This window comes from Oryctolagus cuniculus, chromosome 11, assembly GCF_964237555.1.
Source record: "Oryctolagus cuniculus chromosome 11, mOryCun1.1, whole genome shotgun sequence".
NCBI lineage: Eukaryota > Metazoa > Chordata > Mammalia > Lagomorpha > Leporidae > Oryctolagus > Oryctolagus cuniculus.
In genome coordinates this window covers 82518430-82541197 of record NC_091442.1, presented here as the reverse complement: position 1 = coordinate 82541197, position 22768 = coordinate 82518430, and the positions used below count along the sequence as shown (strand labels likewise).

Below are 22768 nucleotides of genomic sequence, written 5' to 3'. Positions count from 1 at the left end.
AAACACAGAACTTAATGATAATCTATGGCATCAAAAACAAAATGTACTCAACCACACACACACAGTCCCACTGTGCACTGACATGGAAAAAGAAGGTCTCTAATGAATTAACTGCCAGGACTGCCTGCTCACGGTTCACCCAATACTGTAAACTCTACATAGTTTGTAAAATTAAAAATATACATACTTTCTAGAAATAATGATCTCTATCAAAACTCCTAGCAACGTCTAGCAGAAATCCCAGTTCCATGGAACTCCATTTGAAAAACTTTGCTCTAGAAGTTACAATATGCATCTTTTAACTTACCATAGTCTACGTATTACACCACTTCAAGTAAAATGGAAGAAACCAAATAGCAGTTTATCCTGTTTATCACTTCCATCCCTTGTGTTTTTGTTTTAATACATTTATGTCTACTTATTCATAAATGCCAAGATTATAATTTTTGCAATAGCTGTAGTTTGAAGAAATTGAGGGGGAATGTCACATGGTAGACAGAACAATGGCCTGCAAAATATGTCCATTTCATAAATCCTAGATTGTACATGTTAGGTAACATGCAAAGGGTAATTAAGGGAGCAGATGTAATTAAGGTTGCTAATTTAATTTAAGATAGAGTATTCTGGATTATCCAGTGAGGCAGAATAATGAGAAGAACTTGACTCAGCATTCCTGGCTTTGAAGTAGGAAAAATGGGGCCACAAGCCAAGGAATACAGCGGTCTCTGGAAGTTGGAAAAAACAAAGAACTGGATCCCACCATAAAGCCTTCAGAAGTAACAGCCCCACTGACATCCTGACTTTAACCCAATTGAACTCATATCAGACTTCTGACCTCCAGAACTGGAAGATAAGTTTATCCTTTTTTATACCATTAACTTTGCAGTAATTTGTTCCAGCATCAATAAGAAACTAATATAGATTGGTCTCTCTCTCTCTCTCTCTCTCTCTCTCTCTCTGTATCCCTACCCCTCTACCTCCCTCTCTCATTTTATTTGAAAGGCAGAGAGGCAGAGATTTTCCATCTGCTAGTTCTCTCCCCAGATGCCTGGAACAGCTGGGCCTGGGCCAGTCCAAAGCCAGGATCCAGGAACTCAATTCAGCACTCCCATGTGGGTGGCAGGGACACAAGTACTTGAGCCATCATCTGCTGCTTCAGGTGCATATTAACAGAAAACCGGAATGGGCAGAAAGCCAAGATTTGAACTGATCCCAAGAGGTAGTTTAACCATTGTGCCAAATGCCTGCTGCCTAGATGGTCTTTTGTGTTTACATTTTTTGGGTTCTTTATTTCTTCCTGTAGACACATGTTTTCATATCATGTTATTTACCTTCAACATCCTTTTGTATTTTCTGAGTGGAAACTGCTAGGATGACTTACCTCTCTTTTCATTTCTCTTCATGACTTCCTTTAATTTTCATTTTTGGAGGATATTTTCACTGGATATAGAATTTTGGTTGCTTTCTTTTATTCATTTTTTTAGCTCTTTAATTTTCTTTGAAGGAGGGAGGGAGGGAGGGAGGGAGGGAGGGAGGGAGGGAAGGAAGGAAGGAAGGAAGGAAGGAAGGAAGGAAGGAAGGAAGGAAGGAAAAAAAGAAGGAAGGAAGGGCCAGCGCCGTGGCTCACTAGGCTAATCCTCTGACTTGCGGCACCGGCACACCGGGTTCTAGTCCCGGTCGGGGCACCGGATTCTGTCCCAGTTGCTCCTCTTCCAGGCCAGCTCTCTGCTGTGGCCTGGGAGTGCAGTGGAGGATGGCCCAGGTGCTTGGGCCCTGCACCCGCATGGGAGACCAGGAGAAGCACCTGGCTCCTGGCTTCAGATCGGCGCAATGCCAGCCGTAGCAGCCACTAGGGGGGTGAACCAATGGAAAAAGGAAGACCTTTCTCTCTGTCTCTCTCTCTCTCTCACTGTCCACTCTGCCTGTCAAAAAATAAATAAATAATAAAATAAAAGGAAGGAAAAAAGGAAGGAAGACTTCCATCCACTGGTTCACTCCCCAGATGGCCGCAACGGCCAGAGCTGGGGCTATCTGAAGCCAGGAGCCAGGAGCTTCTTCCAGGTTCCAACGTGAGTACAGGGGCCCAAAGATTGGGACCATCTTCTGCTGCTTTCCCAGGCCATAGCAGAGAGCTGGATTAGAAGTGGAGCAGTCAGGCCTCGAACTGGTGCCCATAGGGGATGCCAGCACCACAGGCGGTGGCTTTACCTGCTACACCACAGCGCGGGCCTTAGCTCTTTAATGTTTTCATACCACTGTCTTCTGGTCTCTGTTATTTCAAAGAATTAAGCCACAATTTTTTTTTTAATTTTTTCCCTCATAGGGACTGTAGGTTTTCTTCCTTTGATTATTTTAAGGCTTGCTTCTTTTTGGTTTGCAGCAGTGTAAAAGTGCAAGGTTTGGATTCCTTTGTATTTTTGCCATGAGGAGTTTAGCCAAGATTCATGATTCATAAGTGAAAATTTTCACAAAATTTGAGAAATTTTCGGTCGCTTTTTTATATTAAAAATGGCTTTTATTCTCCCTTGCATTATTTCTCCCTCTCCTTTTAGGGCTTCAGTTGCATGCATGTTGGGCTGCTTCATATTGTTCAGTAGCTTAGTAAGGCTCTGTTCAGTTTTCTTCATTTATTTTCTGTATTTCAGAATAGATATTGTCTGTTGATCTCTCCTAATGGTTACTGACCCTTTTACAATCTCTAATCTAGAGTTAGGCTCATATAGAGAATTTTTTACTCAGAAACTATACTCTTAAACGCTAAGGTTTCATTTTAGTTCTTTTTTGGATGTAGTTTTAATTTTTTTTCCTGAGACTCATGCATCTGTTACTCACTATGGTTATATTTTCCTTTAAGTCTTTGAAATATTTACAGCTGCTTTTAAGTCATTGTCTGCTAATTCCAAGATAGGGCCTTCTAAGGACTTGTTTCTAATGAATTGTTTTCTCTTGATCTTGGGTCACATTTTCCTGTTTGATTACATTTTTAACATTTTCATGCTGCATATTGTATATATGTTATTAATTCATCTGCTTCTGAAGAGTGATGATTTTCATTCTAGAAAGCAGCTAAGTTACTGGCTGATGACTCTGTAAGTGTGACTTTTATATTTTTAGAATGAGTCTAATTCAATTTTGTCCTTAGTCTTAGAACCAATCTTTAGTCCTTGGAAATAGCCTTTATTCCAAAAGATGCGACCCCTTTGAAGTTTTGATTGGAAACTTGAAGCATTTCTCTAGACCTTCTGACTTAGTAAGCTTTTCAGAATCCAAACTCTGCCTCTCCTGTGGTGAGCACAAGTAAAATCTCTGTTTAGTGGTTTCTAACTTCTGCTTTCCACTGAACTTTTTTTGGACACAATGCATGTGTAATTTAGAGGTCATCCAAGAATTTCAGTGAATATCATACCCAGATTATCTCTATTGCTCTCATTTTCACATTCCCCTTTTAATTCCAGCTGTTCTTGGGGAGTACTTTCAAGGATAAACTGTCTAAACATCGATCTCACCAAGCCTGTTTCCCTTCTTCTCTGAGTTGAATCTCTTCCGTGCTGTGCTTGCTTTTGGTCATTTCCTAGTTATTTTTCATCTTTCGTACAAAGTTGATAATTGTTATCTGTGAGAGGCTCAGTCCAATATGAGCTCGTCTGCCATTATCGGAAATGAAACCTCTATAGTACACTCTTTTTTTTTTTTTTTTTTTTTTTTTTTTGACAGGCAGAGTGGACAGTGAGAGAGAGAGACAGAGAGAGAAAGGTCTTCCTTTTGCCGTTGGTTCACCCTCCAATGGCCGCCGCTGCAGCCGGCGCACCGCGCTGATCCGATGGCAGGAGCCAGGAGCCAGGTGCTTCTCCTGGTCTCCCATGGGGTGCAGGGCCCAAGCACCTGGGCCATCCTCCACTGCACTCCCTGGCCATAGCAGAGAGCTGGCCTGGAAGAGGGGCAACCGGGACAGAATCCGGCGCCCCAACCGGGACTAGAACCCGGTGTGCCGGCGCCGCAAGGTGGAGGATTAGCCTAGTGAGCCGCGGCGCCGGCTCCCTCTATAGTACTCTTATAACTAAAAACCTGACTTTTAAAACAGGCTAACTGGGCTTGCTTCGGCAGCACATGTACTACAATTGGAATGGTACAGAGACGATTAGAATGGCCCCTGGACAAGGATGACACGCAAATTCATGAAGCCTTCCATATTTTTTCAGTAAAATGTCCATTGTTTATAAGCTGAGAATTTGCCAATAATTTTCACAGAGCGGCTTCTTGCTGAATACTGCTTCTGCAGCTGAGATTAGGACAGCTGCAAACATGGAAAGAAGAAAATTAATAAGATTTGGATATTTTAATTGTTTAAAAATTGTACAAAAGGAAAAATATTAGAATAAGTACTGGCAAAACTATCTCCATGGTCTTGTTTTTAAAAGGGGGGGGGCAAAAGTTTTAGATTGTACTAAATTTTTTTTAACTTACTGTTAAAAGCAAAAATGGCCATGCAGGTCAACATCATTGGTAATTTATGACAGCTTTTGTTCAATCCCAACTTTCCATTTTATTCAGATAAGAAAATGACATGATATTACTGTGTTTGAAATGTTATCTTATGGTTTGTAATATTACTGTAAATTTGTGATATGTTAAGGTTTCCCTCCCTGCCCCCACTTTATCTTCTGTAGGTGTATTTTAAAAGATTCGGCTCTGTATTATTTGAATCAATCTGCCAAGAATCCATGTATATATTTGAATTGATACCATCCTTAGAACAGGTACATTTTCAACTTAAGTTTTTACTCCATTATGCACAGTTTGAGACAAATTTTTTGAAATATGGACACTGAAAAAATAATAAAACAGGCTAGAACAAATGAACCAAAATATAATACTTTCTATCAGGAAGGAGCTCTATAGGTAATAGTTTTTCTTTAGTTTCTCACTTTTCTGTAACATGGTGTTTACTTTTACTTTTTTTTTTTAAGATTTATTTATTTACTTGAAAGAGTTATACAGAGAGAGAATAGGAGAGGAAGGGAGATGCCGGCATGGTGTTTACTTTTTAAATTAAACTTTTTGGGGCCTGTGCTGTGGCGTAGTGGGTAAAGCTGCCGCCTGCAGTGCCAGCATCCCATATGAGTACCAGTTTGAGTCCCAGCTGCTCCACTTCCCATCCAGCCCTCTGCTATGGCTTGGGAAAGCACTAGAAGATGGCCCAAGCACTTGGACCCCTGTACCCATGTGGGACACCCAGAAGAAGCTCCTGGCTCCTGGCTTTGGATCAGCCTTGCTCTGGCCATTGTGGCCATTTGATGAGTGAACCAGTACATGGAAGACCTCTTTCTTTCTCTTTCTACCTCTGCCTCTCCATAACTCTGCCTTTCAAATAAATAAATAAATATTTAAAAAATAAATAAAAAAAACTTGGGGGGTAATAGAATTTGCATGGAGTGAAAGGCTTCCCACATAATAGACACTGTATCATAAGTTAAAGGTGTGTTTGCATGCAGAACATGAGTCGTCTATGGGCCAGCCATTGGGTGAGGGCAGGATGGTTTTCAGGGAGGGAGAAATATAAAGAAACAAGGAAACTCTACCATATAAAAGGCAGTTAGCTTCAACTCATTGCCAAATGCCTGGGTTATAAGCATGCTGGATTTTTTTTTTTTTTTTTTTTTTTTTTTTTTTTTTTTTGACAGGCAGAGTGGACAGTGAGAGAGAGAGACAGAGAGAAAGGTCTTCCTTTTGCCGTTGGTTCACCCTCCAATGGCCGCCGCGGCCGGCGCGCTGCGGCCGGCGCACCGCGCTGATCCGATGGCAGGAGCCAGGAGCCAGGTGCTTTTCCTGGTCTCCCATGGGGTGCAGGGCCCAAGCACCTGGGCCATCCTCCACTGCACTCCCTGGCCACAGCAGAGGGCTGGCCTGGAAGAGGGGCAACCGGGACAGAATCCGGCGCCCCGACCGGGACTAGAACCCGGTGTGCCGGCGCCGCTAGGCGGAGGATTAGCCTAGTGAGCCACGGCGCCGGCCTAAGCATGCTGGATTACCTTGTATAGTAGATGAGTCTGCCAGAGATAACCTTGAATACTTTAAAGCTCCTAACATCATATTATGTTAAAAATATACATGCTATATATACATATATATGACTCATATGCATGTATTTGGATGCAAATCAGAAATATGAAAGAATCAAAATAATTTTTAGAATGAAGAGATTGGGGATTGTTTGTTTGTTTGTTTGTTTGAGAGACAGAGTTACAGACAGAGAGGTAGAGACAGAGGGAAAGACCTTTTATCACTGGTTCACTCCCCAAACAGCCACAACACCCAGAGCTGAGCTGAAGCCAGGAGTCTGGAGCTTCTTCTGGGTCTTCCATGTGAGTGCAGGGGCCCAAGCACTTGTGCCATCCTCCACTGCCTTACAGGCCATAGCAGAGAGCTGGATTGGAAGAGGAGCAGCTGAGACATGAACCGGAACCCTTATGGAATGCTGGTGCTGCAAGCGGAGCCTTAGCTTACTATGATATAGCAACCCCCAGGGGTGATTTTTTAAAAATATTTATTTATTCATTCATTTGAAAGGCAGAGTGACAAAGAGAAATAGAGACAAAGACAGAGTTCTTCTATCTACTGGTTCATTTCCCAAATGGCCACAATGGCCAGGGCTGGACCAGGTGGAAGCCAGGAGCCCAAACTCCATCTGAGTCTCCTATATGGCTGGCAGGGACCTAAGCACTCGGGTCATCATCTGCTACTTTCCCAGGTGCATTAGTAGGAAGGTGGATCAGAAGTGGAGGAACCAGGACTCAAACCATTACTCCAATATGGGATGCAGGAATTCCAAGAGCCTGCTTAACCCACTGTGCCACAACACCTACCCTTGGTGATGATTTTTAAGGCAGTAGATATAAAGTGTTTTTTGCCCAGGAACATACCTAACGGGGGACTTCCACATTCCCATGTTTTCTAGATGGTGGCCTCTGGCATAGATGAGACAAAAGTGGAGACTATGAGAAATTTCCTTTCTGTTTACGCTAAGATACTAGCTCCCCCTATCTATCCACCAAGGAAAGTGTATTAAAATCAAGGTAAGTGAGAAGAGTATTATTATCAGAAAACCTTGATTCTGTGGTAGCATTTTAAAGTAAATAATTAGGAAATTTCATTTATTCATTTAGCATACATTTTCTGGATAACTACTATGTGCACTGCACTGGTTCTATTTCACAGTTATTACAGATTATTTATTTATTTATTGACAGGCAGAGTGGATAGTGAGAGAGAGAGACAGAGAGAAAGGTCTTCCTTTGCCGTTGGTTCACCCTCCAATGGCCGCCACGGCTGGCGTGCTGCGGCCGGCGCACCGTGCTGATCCGAAGGCAGAGGCCAGGTGCTTCTCCTGGTCTCCCATGGGGTGCAGGGCCCAAGCACTTGGGGCTACAGCAGAGAGCTGGCCTGGAAGAGGGGCAACCGGGACAGAATCCGGCACCCTGACTGGGACTAGAACCCGGTGTGCCGGCGCCGCAAGGCGGAGGATTAGCCTGGTGAGCCGCGGCGCCGGCCACAGATTATTTATTATATGGTTCATGATTGCTCTAGGTAAGCCACTGTGCAAGGCAACAGAGATTGAGAGAAGCCTTATTTTTAATAATTTAGATTATTACTGTTGCTTTTGTAAAATTAATTTTAATAACAGAACACTCATTGCTGTTTCTTAAAAGTCTTAATTCAGAATACCTTCTCAGCAGTAAGAGTAAGGAGTCTGAAAGGTAAGATATTAAAGCAAAGCAGAAATCCAAGTTCATGACTTTGTTCAGCATAAGCAGACTCACGTTCAGTCACTGCCCAAGTCTTTTTCTGAGTGCTTTCAACATATATTTTGTATGCACTTCTTTCTCTTGGTGAGTGTAGCACCTTCCTGCCTAGTTTATCCTATACATCTTTATGCCTAACACATTTTCATGCTATAATAAGGCCTCCACAAATATATGGACTTGGTTTGATTCACTGCTATATTCATTCACTGTATGTATTTATCCACTCTAGTGTCTAGTACAAAAAGATACCCAAAATATTTATAATTGAATCAATTGAAACTACTTTCACTCTCTCCCAATCAGCTTTTTTTTTTTAAAGATTTATTTATTTATTTGAAAGTCAGAGTTACACAGAGAGAGGAGACGCAGAGAGAGAGGTCTTCTATCCAATGGCTCACTCCCCAGATGGCCGTAACAGCCAGAGCTGCGCTGATCCGAAGCCAGGAGCCAGGAGCTTCTTCTGGGTCTCCCACATGGGTGCAGGGGCCCAAGGACTTGGGCCATCTTTTCACTGCTCTCCCAGGCCATAGCAGAGAGATGGAATGGAAGAGGAGCAGCCGGGACTAGAACCTGCGCCCATATGGGATGCCAGCACTTCAGGCCAGGGCGTTAACCCACTGTGCCACAGCGCCAGCCCCTCTCCCAATCATCTTTAAGATAGCGTCCAAATTCCTCAGGTTTTCTTTTGTAACCTGGCTGCCAAATCTTTCCTCCCCCTCCTCTTCTACTTTTGCTCTCTAAGCAGTCCCCTGCCATCCTACTCCCCCAACACGAATCCTTTTGCTTAGAAAGCCAGTTTCCATACACACCCCAACTGTCTTAGCCCCTGTGCTCCTTGGGGACTTGCAGGCACCATCAGCCACACTCTCCTTTTTTCTTTCCTCATCTGTAGGACTGAAAATCTATTTCAGTCATCATTCTCACCATCAGGGCTTTTTCTTACAGATATTTACATTCTTTTTGAACTGTTTCAAATTTTCACGTGTTGTCTCCCTACCTGGACTGTAAGCACCTGGGAGACTGAGAGCTTAAGGCTCCAGCCATGTGGAGCTTCCTTCATTTATTTCACAGTCCCTTCTGCACATTCTCATAGCTAACTCACTTCTCAAGTATCAGCCTGCACGTCTCTTCCTCTAATAAACTCTCATCAACTGGATAAGAGTGCATACCCTTCTCTCACGTAATGTGCTCATCACACTTCATTCTCCCTACTTGACCTTAAGTTCTATGAGAGTAAATCTGTCTTGTGCATTGCTATATTCTAAGCACCTAGGCCAGCACATGGCAATAAGTACCCAATAAATGTGTGTTGACATAGTTTGTTGGTAAGCTCAGAGCTGAATAAATAGGTACTCCTGGCTAGACAGTGTCATGCAGAATTACTGTATTCAAAGCCCTCTCCACCAGCTGGTCCCTGATTCCTCTTTAACTACCCCAAGTATTTTATTGAGACCTACTATGTACAAAGCACTGGAGAAAAAGTATTAAGTAAAATGAAGTCCCTACCCTCAGTGACTGACATATACCCTCATGGAGGAGATAAGATACGAACAAATAAATAAATAAATAAAGGATGTAATATTAGGCAGTAATAAGTGTTATTTAAAATATCAAAGCAGGAGTGAGCATTTAGTCTCATGGTAAAGGCACTGATTGGGATATCAGAAGGCCTGGGTTTGAGTCCTGACTCTGCTCCTGATTCCAGTTTCCTGCTAATGTACCTCCTGGGAAGCATGCCTCCTGGGAGGCAGCAGTTGATGGCTGAAGCAAGTGCATAGCCTGAGGCAGAAATGGATTTAGCATCCTTCAGGAAGAGGAAGGAGATGAAGGGCAGGAGCAGATCTAGCTAGGGTGAAGAGTGGTCAATGAAGGGAGGAGTAGGACACCGGACAGAGGTAGTGACTCACAAACCAGCATAAAGGTCTAAGATTTGATTAGGAGTGCAATAGGGAGCCGGCACTGTGGCCTAGCAGATAAAGCCGCAGCCTGCGGTGCCAGCGTCCCACATGGGCACCAGTTTAAATCTCAGCTGCTCCACTTCTGACCCAGCTCTCTGCTGTGGCCTGGGAAAGCAGTAGAAGATGGCCCAAGTCCTTGGGCCCTTGCACCCGCCTGGGAGACTTGAAAGAAGCTGCTGGCTCCTGGCATCAAATCAGCCCAGCTCTAGCCATTGCAGCCTTCTGAGGAGTGAACCAGCAGATGGAAGACCTCTCTCTCTCTCTCTGCCTATCTGTAACTCTGCCTTTCAAATAAATAAATAAATCTTTAAAAGAGAGAGAGAGAAGGAAAAACAAAGAAAAACAGTCTTTAAAAAAAATGAGTGCAATGGAAAGATTTGGGGCAAAATAGTGACATAATCCATCTGATTTGCCTTCAGCATGGCTGAGCATCTGTTTTATGCCAGGCCTACTTCCTCAGTCGCACTTGTAGTTGCCCCTGAACACTGTCCACGTTAGCGTATTTGCTCTCAGAACAGGCCTCTGACTCCCCACGCCTTCACCCATGATCTACCTTGTTGTCTGTGCAGTTGAAAAGACTGGGCTAAGATGGCACCCCTTTTGTGAAGCCTGGATTCCCATTGCTCTACTTTGTGCCTCTGTCACAACAGCTGGAATTACCTACAAGTACATAAATTCCTCTCCCAACACCAAAAGTCAGCAACACTCTATTTTTGTCTGAGACCTTTACATAATTTCTCCCCTTTAAACATATACAAATTTAACCCACTATAGAGACAGTTTTGAGCATAAAAAGAACAATACGTATAATATGATGAGGTAAAATTGGTTCAGTAACATAAGGAGAAAAAGGACATTCATTGAATCTAATAAAAAAAAACCACAATAGCAAAGTTTCATGAAGCTCTTTGTCATTCATAAAATTCAATACAAAATTTTACTGAACACAAAAGAATCACAGATGAATTCATCTTTCAGCCTTTTAGTCCATCTTTCCCTGTCAGGACAGAGAGGTTGATGGCCAAAGAACCAGCCTGTGCGAGAAATAGTTACTACAGCTAAATCCTCAGGCCAGTATGGTAGGATCTCGGAGGGATAAATGAGAAATGAAAGACAAGAGTGTAGGGCGATGGGAGCTAGTAACTTCAAATCACGGATGTGGGAAAGCCCTCTGCATTCTCACACCTTCATGGACTCCTTTCATAGGCCGGTGGCGATAGCTATAGAATTCTACCTCTCTCACATCCTCTTTCCTTTATAAATGGATTTGGGGGATCGGGAGAAGCATTTGGAAACTCCCATGCACATTTCTATACTTCTTCCCCGGAACCAGGAAGACAGAGAGAGAGGCATATAAGAGGAAGATTATATCTATAGACAGAAAGCAAGTTTAGATGACTTTCCAGAATAGTTGAAGAAAGTTTCTCTCGCAGCTTTGGCTAGAATACACATATATGCATCAAAGACATGGGTAAATCCAAACTTCCCTATATTGCGAAACATGCCCAAAATTGAATGAATGACCAAGTAAATAAATAGAATAATGTTAGGTGTATATCAAGAAACAATAATATAAATCCACTAAAGCCAAAGAGCGATATTGATAGGCTTGCTTTTAAAAGGACTGGCTTGGAAAAAATGACACAAAATCCACTTAGTGGCTTAATAAGGAAGTGTTAAGCAAGATTTCAAATGGCAAAGCTGCACATTTAATAGGCATAATCAAATGCTGTTTCTTATATATCATTAGTATTCAACATTTTAAATGTTGATTTATATTATACTTTTACTTTAAATATTATCATTTTAAAAGAAGATTGAGCCTGCTCATTACCTTAAAAGTGTTTTTAAAAATTTTTATTTGAAAGGCAGAGTTACAGGGAAAGGGGTTCATTCCACAAATGGTGCAACATCAAGATTTGGATCAGGGCAAAACCAGGAGCCTGAATCTCCATCCAGGTCTCCCATGTGGGTGGCAGAGACTCAAGTATTTGGGCCATATTCCACTGCTTTCCCAGGCTCATTAGCAGGGAGCTGGATGGAATTGGAACAGCTGGGACTTGAACCGGCATCCTTATGGGATTCCAGCATTGCAAGTGGCAGCTTAACCCCCTGTGCCACAATGCTGGCCCAGCCTTTTCTTTTTAATTACATTCATCAGTAACCCACTGAATGTATATGTCTGTAAGCACAATTTATTAATGTGAGGGTGTGTAAGTTGAGAATCCCTAATGTAATGTTGACACCACATCTCAGCAATGAAATTTTACCAGTCCTTACATGGTGATGTTCCTTACTTTTGGACAGTAATAACACTGGAAGAGAAGAGCTGACTCTTGAATAGAATCCTTAACAGTTATCATCTGTATTCATTTATACATCTTCACAATAGTTAATAAAAGAATATTTTCTCAAAACTTAGTACAAAAAAATCTTTAGAAACCACTGACATTTCACATTTAGTTGATTCTGATCCTAAAAATAGAAGTTATTTTTGCAGCTAACAATATTCTTTAAAAAATTCTATGTTAGCTTCAAATTTACCACCACAAGTTAAAATGGAACAAGTGAGTTTCATTATCTTGTAATCAGAAGATTAAAATACATGTATCCCTGGGAACAAAATCAATTTGTTTTTGGTATATATAATGATAAGTTCTTTGGGCAATAAGAGTTTTATGTGAAACTTATTAAAAACAACTTGTAATTAAAAAAAAAATATATATATATATGCACATATATGTGTGTATAGTTAGATAGATATATTATTTGAAAGACACAGCAACAGAGAAAAAGGAACAAAGAGAGAAAGAGATCTTCCATCCACTGATTCACTCCCCAAATGGCCAGAACAGCCAGGGCTGGGCCAAGCTGAACCCAGGAGCCTGGAACTCCATCTGGGGCTCAAGTACTTGGGCCATTTTTCACTGCTTTCCCAGGCACATTAGTAGGAAGCGGGATTGGAAGCAGAGCAGCAAGGACTTGAACTAGCACTCCCATATGGGATGCTAGCATCACAAGTGGCAGCTTAACCCTCTGTTCACAATGCTGGGCCCAACTTGAAACATTTTTGTTAGCTAGTAAAACCAAAAGTCCAGGAGAAAGCACTCTGAAACTTCTGGAGTTTGCTTTACTAAATCACAAATAAAAAAGAAATGGACACTTCTTGACCATCTACGCTGTGCCAAACACTGATAAACACCTTATGCACAGCATGTGCTCTAATCCTCACAACAACAATAAGAGGCAGTATGATTCTACGTTCACATAGAAAGAAACTGAATTTGTGATAACAGGGCAAAAGAAATGAAGCCAAGATCTGAAGAGTAGCTGACTCAGTGCCCATTCCATTTCATGCAGCTTTAAGACATCAGCATAAAAGGTCTCATGGACTTTTCCTTCCAAATCTGCTATTTTTCTTTCATGTCCTCCACATTCAGTCTAAACCATGGAACACTTCTGAGAGAATTCCAATGTCCATATTTTTTGGAAAGAGAAAATAATGTTTTTCAGAGAGTGACTTACATAAAGAATTTATGTTTTCAATTTTTAAAAAAAGATTTATTTTTTTATTGTCTGCTTGACAGGTAGAATTACAGAGAGAGGGAGAGACAGAAAGAGAGATCTTCCATCCTTTGGTTCATTCCCCCAAAAGGCTGCAATGGTCAGGAGACTGAAACTCCATCTGGGTCTTCCATGTGAGTGGCAGGGGCCAAGCACTGGGCTATCCTCTGCTACTTTCACAGGTGCATTAGCACGGAGTTGGATCAGAAGTGGAGCTGCTGCGATGTGAAATGTTGCTCATACAGGATGCTGGCCTCACAGGAGGTGGCTAAGCCCACTGTGCTACAACAATGACCCCACTGATGTTTTCTTACCTGTCTAACCAGTGCTACCCATACATTGCCTCTCTGATCCTAGTCCTTGACAGTGTGCTCTATTTGCATGCTATGTTCTTAGTAAATCATTTTTGAATTCTGAAAATAGAACTTCAAACAATGGTTTGAAACAAGTATTTAAATAAATCTGGAATGACTGAAAGCATAATTTGCCCAGGTTAAAAGTTTTACACAGAGGTCAGTGTTATGACGTAGCAGGTAAAGCCACTGGCTGTGATTCTGGCAGCCCACGTGGGTGCTGGTTTATGTCCCAGCTGCTCCACTTCTGATCCAGCTAATGGTCTGGAAAAAGCAGCAGAAGATGACCTAAGTATTTGGGCCCCTGCACGCATGTGGGAGACCCAAATGAAATTCCTGGCTTCTGGTTTTGGCCTGGGCTGGCCATTGCAGCCATCTGCAGTGTTAACCAGTAGATAGAAGATTTCACTCTTTCTGTCTCTCCTTCTCTTTACATCTCCAACTTTCAAAGAGTAAATAAATCTTTTTTTAAAAGATTTTTTGCACAAATATGCACATAAATTTGTTTTCCAGTTTTCTCATTAAACTTTTTCAGCCCTCAAACATTGTCTCACATCTGTTTCCCTTTTGCCATGGTGGTACGTCAATTCTTTTCCCAAATCCCTTTTCTCTTTCTGTCACTGGCCCTGTTCCTCTCAATGGTGGCTTTCGTATACTGTTATTTTTGGACTTTCTCAGCTTCCCTTTAGAGACTTGTTAACTTCCCTTTTCCCTCTCTACCAAATATTTTTTGTATACTTGAGTCTTTAGTCATCAGTCATAATTGTTCTGAAAATAGCTTTGAAACATAGGCCAGTCCAGAAGACCAGCAATTTCTAAAGCTAATAACACCTTGAGTAAACAAATTATTTAATGATTCATTCCTTTTATGACACATCATATGAGAAAGAAAATATGATGAGAATACAGGTATAATTTCGTGTAAAGTGTTCAATAGTTGTAAGGATAGGTTTATTCTCCTCAAATAATTGCTTTGATGTTCATCCCAGATTATAGCTGACCAGCATAACTTTTCATTGAAATAAATATATACTTATAGAAAACTTCAAGTAATCAAAACCTTCTAATGATTAAATCCTGTACTGCTAATTGCAACCCTTATAGTATTAGATTTTAGTATGGTCATAAAATTTTTTTACACAGAGCAATATGCCTAATTTAGTAGAAGATCTGGATCAGAACATATTGCTCTGTGTAAAAAAATTTTGTGACCATACTAAAGAAGGCTGTATAAGTAGTTTTAAGTGCTAAGCTCAACTATTAATTTTACAGGACTCCTAAAGACATGTGCCAAGTAAGGCTTGACTGATCTAATATAAGAATTAATTGGGGCCGGCGCCCCAGCTCACTAGGCTAATCCTCCGCCTTGCGGCGCCGGCATACCGGGTTCTAGTCCCGGTCGGGGCGCCAGATTCTGTCCCGGTTGCCCCTCTTCCAGGCCAGCTCTCTGCTGTGGCCAGGGAGTACAGTGGAGGATGGCCCGAGTACTTGGGCCCTGCACCCGCATGGGAGACCAGGATAAGTACCTGGCTCCTGCCATCGGATCAGCGTGGTGCGCCGGCCGCAGCGGCCATTGGAGGGTGAACCAATGGCAAAGGAAGACCTTTCTCAGTGTCTCTCTCTCTCACTGTCCACTCTGCCTGTCAAAAAAAAAAAAAAAAAAAAGAATTAATTGGGGGGGCAGGCAAGTGGCACAGCTGGTTAACTTGTCACTTGAAACACCTACATTCCATATTGGAGTGTCTACTTTGAGTCCCAACTACTCCACTTCCAATCCAGCTTCCTGGTAATGAGCACCCTGGGAGGTACCAGATGATAGCTCAAGTACTCAGGGTCCCTGTCACCCATGCAGGAGACCCAGATTGAGTTTTAAAATCCTGGATTTGGCCTGACCCAGCACTGTCTATTGTATACGTGTGTGGTATAGGAGTTTAACGCTCCACCTGCAGTGTCTGCATCCCATATAGGAGTACAGATGTGAATCCCAACCTCTCCACTTGTGATCGAGCTTCCTACTAATGTGCAGGGGAAACAGCAGATGACAGCGCAAGCACTTGGGTCCCATCTACCCACATGGGAGACTGAGATAGCTCCTGGATTGGCCTGGCCCAATCCAGGCTTTTTGTAGCCATTGGGGAGTGAACTGGTAATTGGAAGATATCTCTCTCAATCTGTTTTTTTTCCCCCCTTTGGAAGAATTTTAAAAATTAGTTAGGAGCAGGTGTTTAGTCTATTAGTAAAGATGCCAGTGTCTCACACTGGATTACCTGGGTTTATTCCCAGCTCTTGCACCTAACTCCAACTTCTCAATGTGTACCCAGGGAGGCAGTGGTGATGGGTCAAGTAATTGAGTTCCTGCTACCCACCTCTACCCATTGCCTTCCCAAACTCCCAGATCTGGCTCAGCTGTTACAGGCATTTGAGGAGTGACAAAGCTACACAAAAACTGAATTTCTAGCTTTGTCTTATGGAAAGCATTTTTCACATAAAAAGTTACGTGAATAAAATGGTTGCAGTTGTTTGAAATGACTAAGTATTTCAATTAAATAATTAAAAGAAGGTTTAAAATGTCTAGGTGGGAGGGAGGGAGGAAGGGAATATCATTATATTCTCAGAATTTTATCTATGAACTATATTGAATCTGTTAAAAACTAAAAATAAATTCATTAATTTTGAGAAGTACCAAAAAAATCGAGACAGGCTCACACAAATGTCTTCTGAATTACTACTCTTAATAGCTATCATTCAAACCACTAGGTGGCACCCACAAGCTTTTTCCAATATGTACACTAAACAATGTATGTTTGAGACACTTTTTGAATTCCATCCACCTATAAACAATATCTGATGCCAGCACTCCCATCATTTCTACAAATTCTACCCATCTGCCTAAGGCAGACTTTATCAAGTTATGCCTCTAGACAGTGATAAATGTTATTGATACTAGTAGCTTGAGAAGCTATTTGATGATTGACAAAAATATTGAGAAATCAAAATATAGGGCATAATGATTTAATGAAAAAGCATTGGATTGAGGGTCAATAGCCTTGGTTCTGTTCTCAGCTCCTCCATCAACTCTCTCACTATCTCAAACACACCAGTTAACCTCTGGCTTCTACTCTCCTGGTCAATAAAATGAAAGATTGGAACTAATTTTTTCTCAACCACCAAACAAAATCCAGACACTCAGCAAGAGAAGGAAATCTATTATATTTATCCATGTTTTTGTTTAGCCTTGTTATATTGTTTCTTCCTTCCTGATGTTCCTAGACATTGTCTTTCATCAGTTTCTGTTTAGAGAATTTCTTTTAGCCATTCCTTGGGTAAGTCTGCTACAATGAATTCTACCAGTGTTCTTTCATCTGAGAATGTTGTTATTGTCCCTTTATAGCTGAAGAGTATTTGTGCTACAAACTTTCATCACTTGAAAAATGTTGTGCCACTTCCTTCTTCTTCCATGATTTCTGATGAGAAATACACCATTATTTGAATTATTTATTCCTTATAAGTAAGGTAATGTGGGCAATATATAATCTCTCTCTCATTGCTTTTAAGATTTTTTTTGTCTTCCATTTTTTTTTTTTTTTTTTTGACAGGCAGAGTGAACAGTGAGAGAGAGAGACAGAGAGAAAGGTCTTCCTTTGCCATTGGTTCACCCTCCAATGGCTGCCGCAGCCGGCGTGCTGCGGCCGGCGCACCACGCTGATCCGATGGCAGGAGCCAGGAGCCAGGTGCTTTTCCTGGTCTCCCATGGGGTACAGGGCCCAAGCACCTGGGCCATCCTCCACTGCACTCCCTGGCCACAGCAGAGAGCTGGCCTGGAAGAGGGGCAACCGGGACAGAATCCGGCGCCCCAACCGGGACTAGAACCCGGTGTGCCGGCGCCGCTAGGCGGAGGATTAGCCTAGTGAGCCGCGGCGCCGGCCTTGTCTTCCATTTTTTATTTTTTTTTATTTTTTTTTATTTTTTTTTATTTTTGACAGGCAGAGTGGACAGTGAGAGAGAGACACAGAGAGAAAGGTCTTCCTTTGCCGTTGGTTCACCCTCCAATGGCCGCCGCTGCAGCCGGCGCACCGCGCTGATCCGATGGCAGGAGCCAGGAGCCAGGTGCTTTTCCTGGTCTCCCATGGGGTGCAGGGCCCAAGCACCTGGGCCATCCTCCACTGCACTCCCTGGCCATAGCAGAGAGCTGGCCTGGAAGAGGGGCAACCGGGACAGAATCCGGCACCCTGACCGGGACTAGAACCCGGTGTGCCGGAGCCGCAAGGTGGAGGATTAGCCTATTGAGCCACGGCGCCGGCCTTGTCTTCCATTTTTATAAATTTTATTATAATACTTCTGTGGTAGGTTTCTTTATGTTTATACTTAGTTTCTAGAATCAATAGGTTTGTGTCTTTTGTCACATTTGGGATAATTTCAGTTAGTATTTCTTTGAAAAAACTTTTTTTTTGTTGCTGTTGTTAAAGATTTATGTATTTGTTTGAAAGGCAGAGTTACAGAGAGAGAAAGGGAGCTCTTCCATCTGCCTCTGCCTCTCTGTAACTCTGCCTTTCAAATAAATAATTAAATTTTTTTAAAAAAGAAATTCAATAAATCTATAGCAGGCTAATTTTTAAGTTGCTGATTTTATATGGCCTGCAAATGATGTAATATATATCCCAAAGGCCCCTTTCGAACAGCTACCACATTTTGGCTTTCTTACTACTGGGCAATGGTAAATGTCCTGTCTGTCCACTATGCCTCCTCTGATCCCACCACAGTGGAGGGGGCGAGGGATACTCAGTGACTGCCAAGTGTGGATGGCGGGCTAGGCTCCCTGCCAGAGGTGAGGAACATTTTTCTGTCAGGGGCCTTTGGGATATACATTACATCATTTGCAGGCCATATAAAATTAGCAACTTAAAAATTAGCCTGCTATAGATTTATTGAATTTCTTTTTTTAAAAAAAGATTTAATTATTTATTTGAAAGGCAGAGTTACAGAGAGGCAGAGGCAGTGAGAGGGAGAGAGGTCTTCCATCTGCTGGTTCACTCCTCAGATGGCTGCAATGGCCAATGCCAGTAGCCAGGAGTTTCTTCTGGTGCAGGGGGCCAAAGACTTGGGCCATCTTCCACTGCTTTCCCAGGATACAGCAGAGAGCTGGATTGGAAATGGAGCAGCCGGGACTAGAACCGGTGCCCATATGGAATGCTGGCACTGCAGGCGGTGGCAACCTACAGTTGCCTTGGCAGGGTTAGATGAAAAGGTTTTGTGAGCTGGAACATTCCTTACCCTGGAACTGTCATTGTGGAGTGTGGGGGTAGGAAGCTCATAGCTGTCTAATGGGGATTGTCGCTCCCCGTCTTCGTGGAGGAACGACACAGGACCCTGCGCTGTTCTTCTGTCTGCTCGGCCCTTCCCAGGTTTGCTGCTGGTTCTTCCCGGGTTGGCTGCTGGTCCTTCCACCTCCGTGGAAGGGCGGTTCCCCCTGCCACATTCCCCACTTCCGCGAGGGAGCGGCACACCGCCGGCCTGCTCTCTCGGGGGCTGCACAGGTGTTCCCCTTAGATGTTCCTCTTAGATGTTCCTGGTGCATGCCGTCTCTCTCCTCCTTTATAGTCCTCCTCCGCCAATCCCAATTCGGCTGCCCACACGCCGAGTACGCTGCTCTCCTCCAATCAGGAGCAGGATCAGCTCCTGGAGGTCATCACTCAAGTTGGCAAGAGGCAGCTGAGTAGAAGCTGTTTTCTCCTCTCCCAGCGCCATATTGTGGGAGAGCAGATGCATAGAATAAGTCTTAATTCCAGTAACTCAGTCCAGTCCGAGTTGCTCCCCACAGGGGATGAAGGTGCCAGCTCCCTACCCAGCCTTCTCTGCTACCTGGTCACTGGGGCAGATAGGGTGCTTCATGTCAGCCTGGAGAGGACCAAAGCCCTGACTCCCCATTGGGCCTTTCCTGGTCCCGCCTTCAGAGACCTGTGCCTTGGTCTGTGGCTGTTGAACTTTAAAGACTATGAGCTTTCCCAGCACCCAATCCAATATATACAAAACAAAAAAAGAAGCTGCCCTGTCATTAGTTGGGTCTCAGGGCTCCTAGCTGGGATGCTTTTTTCTCACCATCTTTCAGTCTATTTATATTTGTTTTACAGGTGATATTCAGGGTTTTAAGTTGTACTTAATGGTATGAGTAGGAAAAGGTACATATACTTTATTTCCCCACAAGCAGAAGTCTCATTTCTGGTCTTTTTATCCCAGTCTTTGAGATGATAATCTCTACCTTCCATGGAAAATAATAATAAAGATGTGTCAATGTGTGCAATTAATACCAATGCAAAAGAGATTATTATTGCTTAAGGATGTGTCATGAAGCAAGAAAGACTTGAAACCCATCTAATAAGCAAATGTCATTCTACGGTTCCTATATTTCTCCAACCATTATCTAATGAACAGCTCAAAAGTAATCATCATACCATTGTTTTTTTTGTTTGTTTGTTTTGTTTTTTTTTTTTTTGACAGGCAGAGTGGACAGTGAGAGAGAGAGACAGAGAGAAAAGTCTTCCTTTGCCATTGGTTCACCCTCCAGTGGCCGGCGCGTCACACTGATCCGAAGGCAGGAGCCAGGTGCTTCTCCTGGTCTCCCATGCGGGTGCAGGGCCCAAGCACTTGGGCCATCCTCCACTGCACTCCCTGGCCACAGCAGAGAGCTGGCCTGGAAGAGGGGCAACCAGGACAGAATCTGGCGCCCCGACCGGGACTAGGACCTGGTGTGCCGGCGCCGCTAGGCAGAGGATTAGCCTAGTGAGCCGCGGCGCCGGCCACCATTGGGTTTTACCATGTGCTAAACACTATGCTGAGTGTCTGCATGCAAATAATGCCTCAACAAACAAAAGCAGCAAACATTAGTATCATACTCATTTTACAAGTGAGGAAACAGAGGCTTAGAGACTTGGTCAAAATAAGCCAAGAATTTTATCTGGGCCTGTCTGAAACCAAATAATGAACTGTAGCCACTGTGCCATACTGACTCATTCCTTTTGAAATCAAAACAAATGCATGTAGAAGGGGGCTACCAGCCCCTCTGCCTAATTCAAACCAAAACTAAACTGTTGCAGACAGATAGAAATCAAAAAACATAGAAGCACACCGTAACATCGGAAGCAGAAACTTCGGAGTCAGTTACAGAGCTCCGAAAGAAGAAATGAGCAGAAGTATTCAATGCCGGAGTGAAGATTTGACTTCTGACAGTGTCACTTGCCTTCACGTTCCTCAGTTTCTCGGAGGGAAGATGATGTGTAGGAACACGCACTCTTCTTTAATTGGCTGTGATGTAAGATGTGCCGGCGCTATGAATCACAAGACAATGAAATATTTCATGTGGCTTTAATGCCGCGGAGCCTCAGGGAAAAACACATTCCTGGTCAATGAAGTGTTGGAGGTTGTGTATCAATTTCTACCTTTTCAAGTTATATAAAAGTACTTTTCCTATAACCATTAATATTGCTCTTTCCATTAACCACATGTACAACAATGGTATCATCTTTTAAATCATTCTTTTTCCCTATGAACACATGGATCCAAGGGAGTGTCTTTCTAAACAATGCTTCTCTACCTCGAGACTCTGTCTGAGCTGATCTCTTCTTCTGTTCTATTTCACTCTCAAATTTTGTAAATCAGTCTCAGCAAATACCCTTGGTCATTCCTCCCTACTGTTAAATTACTACATTTAAGAACATTCTTGTTGGAAGGATATTTCCTGAGAGTTGAAGCCTATGAATTAGAGCATGACTTAGAGCTCTAAAGGAAAGAAAGAAAAATGGCATCTGAGCTGTTCCTTCAGATATATAGCACCCCCTTTACTATGCTTATAGCACCCTGGAGGTGCCTCCCCTTCAGTAACAAAATATGCCTTCTTTACCAAAGATGAAACAGTATTTTTATTTGATTTCTTAAAATTTTTGTTTTATTTCAAGTAAATAAATATTCAAAAAAATTGTTGTATAGAACTTTACAATTAGAAACTATGTTTTTTTGAGATGTTAAGTAATATTTTATAAGATTGACTTTTTATTTAAAAGACAGAATAAGAGAGAGAGAGAGGGAGATCTTCCATGTGATGGTTCACTCCCCATATGTCTACAACAACCAGGGCTGGGTCAGGCCAAAGCTGGGATCTGGAAACCCCATCCTGGTCTCCCATGTGGCATATTAACAGGAAGTTGGATCAGAAGTGGAACAGCCAGGACTTGAACCTGAACTCTGATATGGGATGCCAGTGTCCTAAGAGGCAGATTAATCCAATGCTCCAAAATCCAGGCTCCTAAGTAATATTTTTAATGTTTGAATGTTTTCATATGGTTCTCATTTTGAAATTATAACATTGTACATTTGAATTGTATTAAATGGAGACTACCTCTGGCACTGTGGCACAATGGGTTAAAGTGCTGACCAGCAGTGCCAGCATCCCATATGCGTGCTGGTTCAAGTCTCAGCTGCTCCATTTCTGATCCAGCTCTCTGCTATCTCCTGGGAAAGCAGTAGAAGGTGGTCCAAGTGCTTGAGCCCCAGGTCTCCTGTGTGGGAGACCTGGAAGACGCTCCTGGCTCGTGGCCCCTGGCTCTGAACTGGCCCAGCTCCACCCATTGTGGCCACTTGGGGAATGAACAATTCGATGGAAGACCTCTCTTTCTCCTTCTCTACCTCTTTCTGTAACTCTGTCTTTCAAATAAGTGAAATAAAATCTTTAAAAAAAATTCTAATTCTCTCTTTTTTTTTTTTTTTTTCTGACAGGCAGAGTGGACAGTGAGAGAGAGAGACAGAGAGAAAGGTCTTCCTTTGCCGTTGGTTCACCCTCCAATGGCTGCCACGGCCGGCATGCTGCGGCCGGCGCACCGCGCTGATCCGATGGCAGGAGCCAGGTGCTTCTCCTGGTCTCCCATGGGGTGCAGGGCCCAAGCACTTGGGCCATCCTCCACTGCACTCCCTGGCCACAGCAGAGGGCTGGCCTGGAAGAGGGGCAACCGGGACAGAATCCGGCGCCCCGACCAGTACTAGAACCCAGTGTGTGCCGGCGCCGCAAGGTGGAGGATTAGCCTGTTGAACCACAGCACTGGCC

The 22768-nt window shown here is 42.9% G+C and overlaps 1 non-coding gene across 1 annotated transcript; it reads left to right on the top strand.

Moving 5' to 3' along the window:
* The first annotated feature begins 4088 nt into the window (after positions 1–4088).
* LOC127491283 (U6 spliceosomal RNA) lies at positions 4089–4195 on the top strand. The gene has a single exon (XR_007919854.1). It is a non-coding gene; the product is annotated as a U6 spliceosomal RNA (small nuclear RNA).
* Positions 4196–22768: the final 18573 nt, after the last annotated feature.